Consider the following 10460-nt stretch of genomic DNA (forward strand, 5'->3'; position numbering starts at 1 on the left):
GTGAGCAAAGAGTCTAAACTTGGAGTCATGAGCACTTGGTTCACATCCCTGATTCTGCTACTTATTGCCAACATGACCTTGGGATCATCTCTTGGCCTCAGTTTTCTCATCTGTAAAATGAGAAGGTTAGACAAAATGACTCTAAGGTCCCTTCCAGAACTAATTAATCAATCAACAAGCATTTATTAATTGTTTACTATGTGCCAGACAAGGAACATTCTGAGGCCATATTACTACCTCCAAAGCAGGAGATACTTTTCTCTTTCCTCTATTATTTAATCTACTTGGTTCTTCTTGGCTTCATTGCCAATCCAAGAGTCTGTAGTCATGGGGACCAGTGAAAGATCGCCTCTATGGCTCCTCTCTGAGAAAGTCTTTTGTAGTGGAGGAAAGTGATCCAAGAAGGAGAATTAGAGTGGGAGAAAGTGAAGTCAGAGAAATCTCATAAAGAAAAGGTTGCTGTTTGTCCTTCATTCACAAAGAGGACTATGTCATCAGGGAGGTGATGCCATGACATGCAAGTGAATTGGATTTAAGTGAGGAAGGGCTATGCAGAGTCATCAGCCTCCTTTTCTCCTCTGGAGCCATCTGGATCCAATGGACAGATATGGATCAGGACAACTGCAGATGGCCTCTGTGCAGTGGGAGACCTGGGTTTTTCAAGCTAAAGTCTTTAACAAGTCTCAGTTTGACTGAGGCAACACCCACTCAGTGATCCCTGAATGAAGAAAAAGACAGAGCAGATGAATAATGAAAAAGAAGGGAAAGTAATTATTCTTTTCCTCTTACCTTTGTTACTAAGAAGGCCAAGATGAGGGAGAGGGGGAAAGGAGAGAATATTGGGAAAAGCAAAATTAAATTGACATAGATTTGAAAAAAATAGGCAATCTCAGCCCTAAAGCAAATTAAGACTTTGAAAGCTATGTTTATGCTTCAGGATTAAACACAGTGCACGTGTGGTGTGTCATGACACATCTGTATGTGTATTTGCTATTTAAATAAATATAGCCCATCTTGGAGGGGCAGCTAGGTGGCACAGTGGATAGGGCACAGGGCCTGGAGTGAGGAAGACTCATCTTTCTCTCCATTTTATATTGTAAGAGGAGGTGACCAGGGCCCTCCTCCATCTTCTAGATGGAGTACTTCCTATGGGTCTGGACCAACACTCTCTGATTCTCTGGGTAGAGAGCTATCATCCTGCTTTGCTCCAAAAACGACACACCAATCTTTACATTTACTCTGTATTTATCTTGTATGTTCCTACCTGTTTACCCATAGTCTCCCTCATTAGAAAGTGCGCTCCTCGAAGGCAGAGACCATTTTGACTTTTTCATTTGTCTTTGGCATCCCCAGTGCTTGGCACAGAATTAGCACTCGATGACTGCTTGTTGATGATTGATTATATCATTTTAAATCACAACCCCAACAATGACAATAATGATAACTAACATTTATAGAATACTTCAAGGTTTGCCAAGTCCTTCTATCCTCACAAGAACCCTGCAAGGTAGGTGCTATCATTATCCTCATTTTACAGATGAGGAAACCGAGAGGGAGAGTGGTTAAGTGATTTGCCTAAGGTAAAACAGCAACGAAGTATATGAGATAGGATTTGAACTATCTTCCTGACTTAGGTTCCGAGTGCTAAACGCTGCACCACCTAGCTCCCTGTGAGACAAAGGGAACATTGATAATGATAAGGACCCATGAAAGATTTGGTCAGTGTTTGGAATCCGCTGGAGATCCAATACTCACCCTCATATTATATACTTATAATAGAAACCTTTAGCCTCAATATTTTAAATAGCTGGTCTCACATTCCACATTCCCTCTCTGCTTTTGCTTTCAAACACCATTTATGTGCATTAGTTTGAATCTTTCTACCTGATTCATAGTCATTTGCCTGTTGAGTCACGCAGTCATATTACTATAATTGAGACTCATCACTTTCCTGGGGCTTTTGTGAATATAAAATGCCTGATGCTTAAATCTTGTACAGCAATGTTACAATGCTTCCGATCAACCATATCTGATGGTATTTTGCTGCCATCATCGGCATAACTCTTTCCATTACCACATTGTCTTATTGTATCCTCTAAGACTGAACTCAGTTTATTAAGGCTAGAGCTGGGGGTCCCTTGTGGGATAGTGATGTCCCCTGGGCTATGGGTAACATCTTAAAGGAGCCTGACCTTTAAAAGAGTGGGTCAGGCTCCCCCAACCCCCTACCTAGCTCATTATGTTCCAGTGCCAGGGAAAACCTTTAAAATAGTCAACAAACATTTATTAGGCACTTACTGTATGCCAGGGACAGTGCAAAGCACTAGAAATACAAAGAAAGGCGAGTGACAGTCCCTGCTAAAGGAGCCCACAGCCTAATTGGGGCAGGGGGAGACAACATGCAAACAATTATGTACAAACAAGATGTATACATGATAAATTGCAAATAATCACTAAAGGGAAGGCAATAGAATTAAGGCAGATCAAAAGGCCTCCTGTAGAGAGTGGGATTTTAGCTGGGACTTGAAGGAAGCCAAGGAGAGCAGGGGATGGCAGGAAGAAGGGAGAGCATTCCAGGAATGGAGGATATCCAGTGAAAATGCCCAGGGTCTGGAGATGGCTTGCAATGTTTGAGGAACAGCAAGGAGGCCAGTGTCTCTGAACCACAGAGTAGTATAACAACAACAACAACAATGGGAGAAGGAAGGAGGGAAAGAGTAAAAAGAAAGTCTCCCCAAAAGGGATTAATAATGTCCTTCCTGAAAAAGTAATTCAAGGTACAAAGTAATAAATATCAGGTTCTTGTTCAGTTGTTTCCTTCGTGTCTGACTCTTTGTGGTTCCATTTGGGACTTTCTGGGAAAGATACTAGAGTGATTTGCCATTTACTTCTCCTGCTCATTTTATAGATGAGGAAACTGAAGCAAACAGGGTTAAGTGACTTGCTCCGGGTCACACAGCCAGTGAGTGTCTGAGGCCATGTTTGAATTCAGGAAGATGAGTCTTCCTGACTTCAGGGCCTGTACTCTATCCACTGTGCCACGTAGGTGCACAGACATGAAGTATAGGACAGTTATTTATTTCTCTCACCATAAAACAAATGCTTGAAACACAAAAGACTCAGAAGCACTCATTAACACATATTTCAATTATGAACTACAGCCATTGCCTCTATTATACTCTCTGGACACATGAAGATTCCTGGAAGACTTGTAGGACCACAAAACATATTTCAAATTCAAGTCAACAAGTCAACAAACAAAAAAAATTAAGTGCTTCTGAAGTACTAGGAACTGTGCTAAGAGGTGTGAATACAAATATAAGCATAACCAGAAATAGTCCTTGCACTCAAAGAACTTACAGTCCAGTGGAAGAAGATTCTTGAAAAGGAAGCTGAAAAGCAAGGGGGATATGAGAAGATGAAGGTACTCGCTGGGGATTGTTGGAAGTGAGGGGAGGAAGAACCTTGGAGACTCAGGAGCAGAGATCCCAGAGAAGAATGAAATAGTGAAGGAGGGGACAGAGCTGACCTGCACACTTTCCCTAAAATGGAGATTCCAGGAGAAACTGATCAATCAGAGGAAGGGGAACGCGTGTGGGGTAGTCTTGCAGGTGGAGAAGGGTTCTGGGTCATGGTGGACAAAGAAATTGGGTGATTAGGAGTAGAGCCTGGAGAAGAATGAGAAGTGAACATTCACTGGGAATCTGAACCATGGAAGTAACTACTAAAGGTCTTTGTCTTCTGGTCAGTCAGGCATGCAAGGGGTCATTCTCTGTGCTGGGCTTCTCCTGTGAGAAGGATGTAATTGTCAAAAGCATCACCTTCAGCACCTGGGAAATCCCAACCTCCTGAACTCTCAAAGTAGCATCAAGTAGAACTGACAGGAAGCTTCCATTTCAGGGTTCCTGTTTGGCCATTTTTGTCCCCGGAAAGACACATAAAGCAGAAGAGGCTGCCAGAGACTTATTCAGTCGCAGAGAAACCCAGGTGAGCACATTTACTTGCTGCCATTTATATACAGTCATTTTAGCTGCTTTAGGGGAGAAGGGAGAAGAGATTCCCTTTTTCATCCAACAAGCCGCCATCGCACTGGAAGTCTAAAGGGAGAATTGGTGTTGCTTATCCAAAGCTTTTCTCTTCCCTCTATTATTTGATCTTCTGGGCTTCATTGCCAATCATCTCCAACAGCTCATAGTCATGGATGAGGACCAGTAAGAGATTGTTAGGTCATTTGAAAGAACAAGTCCTTTAGAGCTGAGCAGGAAGATAGATCTCTCCCCGAAAAGTCAGAGAGCACAGGCCCAGTCCCTAGAATGGAAGTGCTTCATTCGAGAAAATGGGGGAGGACCCTGATTACCCCCTCTTACAAATACAAAATGGGGGAAATAATGATTGTACTACCTCCCTCACAACAGCTCTATGAGGAAATTACTTAGCTGTCCTTAGAAGCCTATACAAGTGTGAGCTATTCTTATTACTGTGATTGCTGTTATTACCACCTTTTTCTTTAGTGCTCTTTGCAGGCAGAAACCCATCTTACTTCTGTAATGCTGTCAAGGTAGCATTGTCTCCAGTTAAGGACACTGCTGGCCTGTATTTTATGTAAGCATCTCTCTTGCAAATTTCCGGTAAATGCTTTCTGTGAAGCAACTATCAGATATAGCTACAAGGAAACAGTGGGAATTTTCTTTCTTCCTTTTTTTTTATTTAAAACTTTTCTCTTTTTTTTTTTGGCTGTCTTTTGTTTTTAGATCATAGTCATTTCCAGATGTGACACCACCCCCTAATCAGTGATTTACTGCTGCTTATAGCAATTCTTTTGTCAATTGGAGCTCGTGAAACGCTTGAGCTAAGCATTTCTTTCCTGCAGAGGAAATAAATAGTTGAACTGTTGTTCAGTCATGTCCAACTGTTCACTAATGCTCTGTTTGTGGAGCGGTGAACTGATCCAACCATTCTGGAGAGCAACCTGAAAGTATGCCCACTGGACCAAAAAATTGTGTGTACCCTTTGATCCAGCAATACCACTGCTAGGTCTTTATCCCAAAGAACAAAAGGGAAAAAAAAAGGAAAAGACCTATTTGTACAGAAATATTTATAGCTAAACAAGCTGTGGTATATGATTAAAATGGAACATTATTATGCTGTAAGAAATGACAAGCAGGATGGTTTCAGAAAAACCTGGAAAGACTCACACGAACTGATGCAAAACGAAGTTAGTAAAGTCAGGAGAAGTTGGACACAGTATCGTTCACTGTTGTTTGTTCTTTGTTCTCAAAGAGGACCATGACTTCAGGAAGGTGATGTCATGACTTGCAAGTGAATTGGATTTAAGTGAGGGAGGGCTTTGCAAAGTCAGTGGCCTCATTCTCTCCTCAGGAGCTATCTGGGTCTAGTGGCAAGATATAGATCAGAAGGACTGGAGATGGCCCTGGATGAAGTGGGAGACCTTGACCTCTTTAAGCTGAAGTCTTTCCCAAATCTCAATGCGTATTCAATGATTAAGGCTTGGTAAGAACTGAGGCAAAGAATGGCCTCTTTTACCTAGTTAAAAAAAAATCTTGGAGGGGAAGACCCTCAGGATTTCTGGCCAAAACAGAAACAATTGCTATTTACACTCATTCTGAGCAATCTGAGCCCAGACAATGACCAGGTGAGGCTTGGGCTAGGACCTACTGTTGGCTAATCAATGAAAGCCAGAGATCCTTAAAAAAGAAATCTAGTCCATAAATCCCAAGATATTTAGAGGTTTCAGTAATCAAGATTTATATTCCTTTGGGCAGAGCACCCACAAGTAAGGGTATGATTCCTTATGTGGTTAGAGGGAGAGGAGGGAAAGAGAGGGAGGGAGAGAAGGAGGGAAGGAAGGAAGGGAGGGAAGAAGAAGGGAGGAAGGAATGAAGGGAAGGAGGAGGGAAGGAGAGAAGGAAGAAAGGAAGGAAAGAAGGGAGGAAGGAATAAAGGGAGGAAGGAGAGAAAGAAGAGAGGAAGGAAGGAGCTGTATTGCCCAATTGGAACTGGCCAATTGGGTCCCCAGTGTGGCAGCTACTACTATTCACAGATCACTGTTTGTCCTTTGTTTTTGAAGAGGACCATGCCATCAGGAAGGTGATGCCATGACTTGCAAGTGAATTGCATTTCAGAGAGGCAGAGCTGTGCAAAGTCACTAGTAACAGCAACAATGTGTGATGAAGAACTATGAATGACTTAGCTAGTCTCAGCAATCCAATGATCCAAGACAATCCCAAAGGACTAATGATGAAGCATGCTATCTGCCTCCAGAGAAAGAACTGATGTTTGAATACAGACTGAAGCATGCTATTTTTCACTTTCTTTCATTCATTCTTTTTTTATTTGATTCTTCTCATATAAAATGACTAATATGGAAATGTTTCACATGATTGCACATGTATAACCTGTATCTGTTTACTGTCTCAGGGAAAGAGGAGGGAAGGGAGGGATAGAATTTAGAGGTCAAAATTTTAAAAAAAGTTAAAAATGTTTTAATATGTAATTGGGGAAAAATAAAATATTAGATATATTTTAAAAAGTCATGTTTGACTCTTTGTGACTCCACAGACCACAGCATTCTAGGATGTCCTCCACTATCCTACCTAGTCCCTCTTGGGAGGCCCTTGAGCCAAACTTAAGCTATGAGTAATTTTTCCTCAGGACTTTGAGATGGGGTGTGAAGAGCCAGAGAGTTTTAGAAAAAAGAGCCTGTGTCCTTCATTTAAAGGCCACACTCCCTTTGGACTGGACTCTGTGTGCGCATGGCCCAGAGCTGAAAGAGGCCTGAGTGGAGAGGGAGAGGGCAAATGCCCCAGTGCCCCTTGGCCTAGCCCATATCTTTATAGCTAGATTTTAGCAAATCTGATAAAGTCTCTCTTGCTAGTGCAAGGACTGTTGGTCAAGAGATTTCTCTGATCAACTTGCTGAGCTTACAGGTAGTGGTGTGAGCTTTTAAAAATCATTGCTAACAATAACAATAGTTAGCATTTGTGTTATCTCATTTGGTCCTTACGACAACCCTGTGGGGTAGATACTATTATTATCCCCATTTTACAGATGAGGAAATGGAGGCAGACAGCAGCAGTACTCTTGACTAATAGCTAACGTTTATGTAGCACTTACTACGTGCTGGGCACTGTGCTAAGTGGTTTACAATCACTATCTCATTTAACCCTCACAAGAGCCCTGTGAGGTAGGTGCTATCATTATCTCTATTTTACAGATGAGGAAACTGAGGCATACAGTGGTTTAAGTGATTTGTATAGCTAGTAAGTATCTGAGGTCTACTGAACTTCCTGGCTCCTGGCCCTAGGTTCTCATGTTGCTGCCTGACTCTCTGGATTTTTTCTAGCTAGCCATAGAAGTATCCTCACCCTGGCAGTTCACTTTACCTGCGGACCTCTCACATTGGAAGTACCCTCGTCTCCTGTAGCCTCTTCCTCTAATTGGCTGGTTCCTCCTACAATCTCCACTTTAAAGGACACCCAGGCTAGCCATGACGTCATTCCCCTTCAGACTTTCTCTCCTATGCCCCAACGTGGGTATCCCCTTCCTCTCTTCTCTCCTCCCCTGCTTCAGCCTCCTTTTATGTATTGCCTTCCCCCCATTAGTATAGGATCCCCTTAAAGTCAGGAACTATCTTCCTTTCTATTTGCATTTCGATTCCCAGCTCTTAGTACAATTCCTGGAACATAATAAATGCTTGCTTGTTGACTTAAGTGACTTGCCCAGGGTCACATAGCTAGCAAGCATGGGGCAGGATTTGAACTCAGATCTTTCTGACTCCAAGTCCTGTGCTCTATCCACTGTATCAATAGCTATCTTTTTGAGGGGATTTGATGAGCATCTCCCTATAGAGTATTTGGCTAAAAAAGACATCTGATGGAAGTCTCAATGGCTGAGGTTATCTGTCACAAAGATGAAGTGGTTGGCTTGGGCTATTGGGAGGGTGGTGTCTTGAGGAAGCAGATGCCTATTTTCACTGGTCTTTAAAAAAGGAGTCTTCTCCCACTTTTTTCACTTTCTGCCTTTTATTTGGAGAGATCCTGAGAGCACAGGAAGCCCTTAGTGGTGTCTTTGGACAGATCCATGATAGGGTCGGATATGTTTGCACATGTAGAACAAAGGGGATTTCCTGGACAATATTGTTCCTGGATTCTAGCCTCCTCTTTAGAAGATGGGAGGAGGACAGTTAGTATTTCCTAGGCTAAATAATTCAATAATCTCAATATCTAGCCAGGAAATGGGGATTTCCTGAGCAATAATAGTTTTAGGGTTTGCCTTGTGGTTAACCCCAAGTTTGGGAGTGTAGAAATCTAACCTTCTAGCCAGAGAAAGGAAGTTTCCCATTCAGAATCACCTTTTTTAAAAAAAATATATATTTAATTTTTAATTTATGGAATGAAACAAGCATTTCCATGACATAATATAATAAAAAAGATGATTGCACTTAAAACTGCAAATCTAATGTGTACAACTTGCTATTCCATTTAAATCTGTGATAAAGTAATCATGTAAATTTCTTTTTTTCTTTTCCTTTTTTTCTCCCCTCACCCCCATCCTAGAGATGGCTATCATTAGACACAAATAGGTAAATTATACAAATTGGTATTTATGTGTGTGTGTGTGTGTGTGTGTGTGTGTGTGTATGTAAAATTACTTTATACATACTTCTATTTATTAGTTCTTTCTCTGGAAGAATCATTATCAAACTCTATCTAGAGGAGGGAGCATAGGTTTACAGTTACAAAGCTGAAAGGAACGTCAGAGATGTACTTCAACTCACTAATTTTACTGATGAAGGAGGTGAGCCCCACGTAGATTAAGTGGCTTGCCTGAGTTTTCCCAGGGAGTAAGTGTTGAAGGCAGGATTCCTGACTCTGTGTCCTTTCTTCTGTGCCATCCTTCCTAGATTTCCTGGGAAACACCAGCCCCAGTGATTGCCTTGCAAGTAACCTCGAGTTCAAGAGGAGGTGGTAAAGCAGGGGAATTTTTGGAGCAATGTTCCTCTTGACGAAAGAAGAGGATTACACCCGCGGCTCTTGGTGCTGCTGAAAGGATACAATAACAATGAGCCAAAAGCTGTGATATGGAACAGCGTGAGACCTGGACTTTACACTCTGCTAATAAAGTGGTCTGCTTTTTATTTCTCTTTTTGGAGACTAGGGTTGCCTTCCTAACAGCCCACCGGATGTGTTTCATTTCTGTCAGGGAGCGCAGAGCACATGAGAAGATTGTGTGGAACACTCCTTCTCTGGCAAAGTGGGAGCCCCCAGAGAGACAGGAGGATTCTGTTGATTGTAGATGGGAATATTGTCCCAGCTACTTCCAGAGTAAACTTAAATTACTCAGTTTGGCTTTTCTCTGCCTTCTTCAAGAAAACTCAGTTTAAATCCCACCATGTACAAGTTCACCCAGCTCCTATTGCCTTCCCCTTTCCAATTACCTTGATCTGCTCTTTACATATATTTTTAGTACCGGGTTATTCACATGTCGTCTCCCTGTTAGAATATATGCTCCTTGAGGGGAGGGATGTTTTTTGACTTTCTTTGTATCTTCATCACTTTGCACAATGTCTGGCACATAACACTTGTTGACTAAGTTATTGATTATTGTGAATGACTTTATGTGTCAAGTCAAGAAGCGTTTATTAAGAACCTACTATGTGCTTGGCACTATGCTAAGGACTAGGGTTACAAAGAGAGATAAAAGAGTCTCTGCTTTAGAGGAACTCACAGTCTAATGGTGGAAAAGCATAGCAACTAAGTTCAAACAAGATATATACAGGATAAAATGGAGATAATCAATAGAGGGAAGGTATAAGCATTAAAGGGGATTGGGAAAGACTTCTTGTAGAAGGTGATATTTTAGCTGGGCATGAAGTCAGGGAGGGCAGGAAGGAGATGGAGACGAGGAAGGAAAGAATTCCAAGCATGGGGGACAGCTATGAAATAACCTGAAAATGCCTGGAGTGGGGAGATTGAGTGTTGTATAGAGCAAGGACCTCAGAGTCACTGGATTATGCAGTATGTGGCAGGGAGCAAGGTATAAGCAGATTGGAAAGGTAGAAGGAAACCAGGGCTTTAAACACTAAACAGATGATTTTATGTTTGATTCTAGAGGTGACAGGGAACCACTGGAATTTATTGAGGAGGGGGACATGGTCTGATCTTCTCTTTGGGAAAATCAATTTGACAGTGGAGTGGAGAATGGGCTGGAGTGGTGTCTTTTCAGCACATAGTGTAGTGCCTGGCACATGGTAAGCACTTCATAAATGCTCGTTGACAGACTGTTTTGAGCTCCTTTACGTGTTTTCTGCAAGGCCTGACTCTGAGCTGTCTGGAGGGTTGGGTGGGGCATGCACTTCCTCCCATCTAGCTGCAAGCCATTAGCTCATGGTCTTCTAGGCAAGCGTGTGCCTGGGCTAAGGCCATCTCCTGTTTGTGTCT

The sequence above is a fragment of the Phascolarctos cinereus genome, unplaced genomic scaffold (genome assembly GCF_003287225.1).
Source record: "Phascolarctos cinereus isolate Bilbo 61053 unplaced genomic scaffold, phaCin_HiC Scaffold_4;HRSCAF=312, whole genome shotgun sequence".
NCBI lineage: Eukaryota > Metazoa > Chordata > Mammalia > Diprotodontia > Phascolarctidae > Phascolarctos > Phascolarctos cinereus.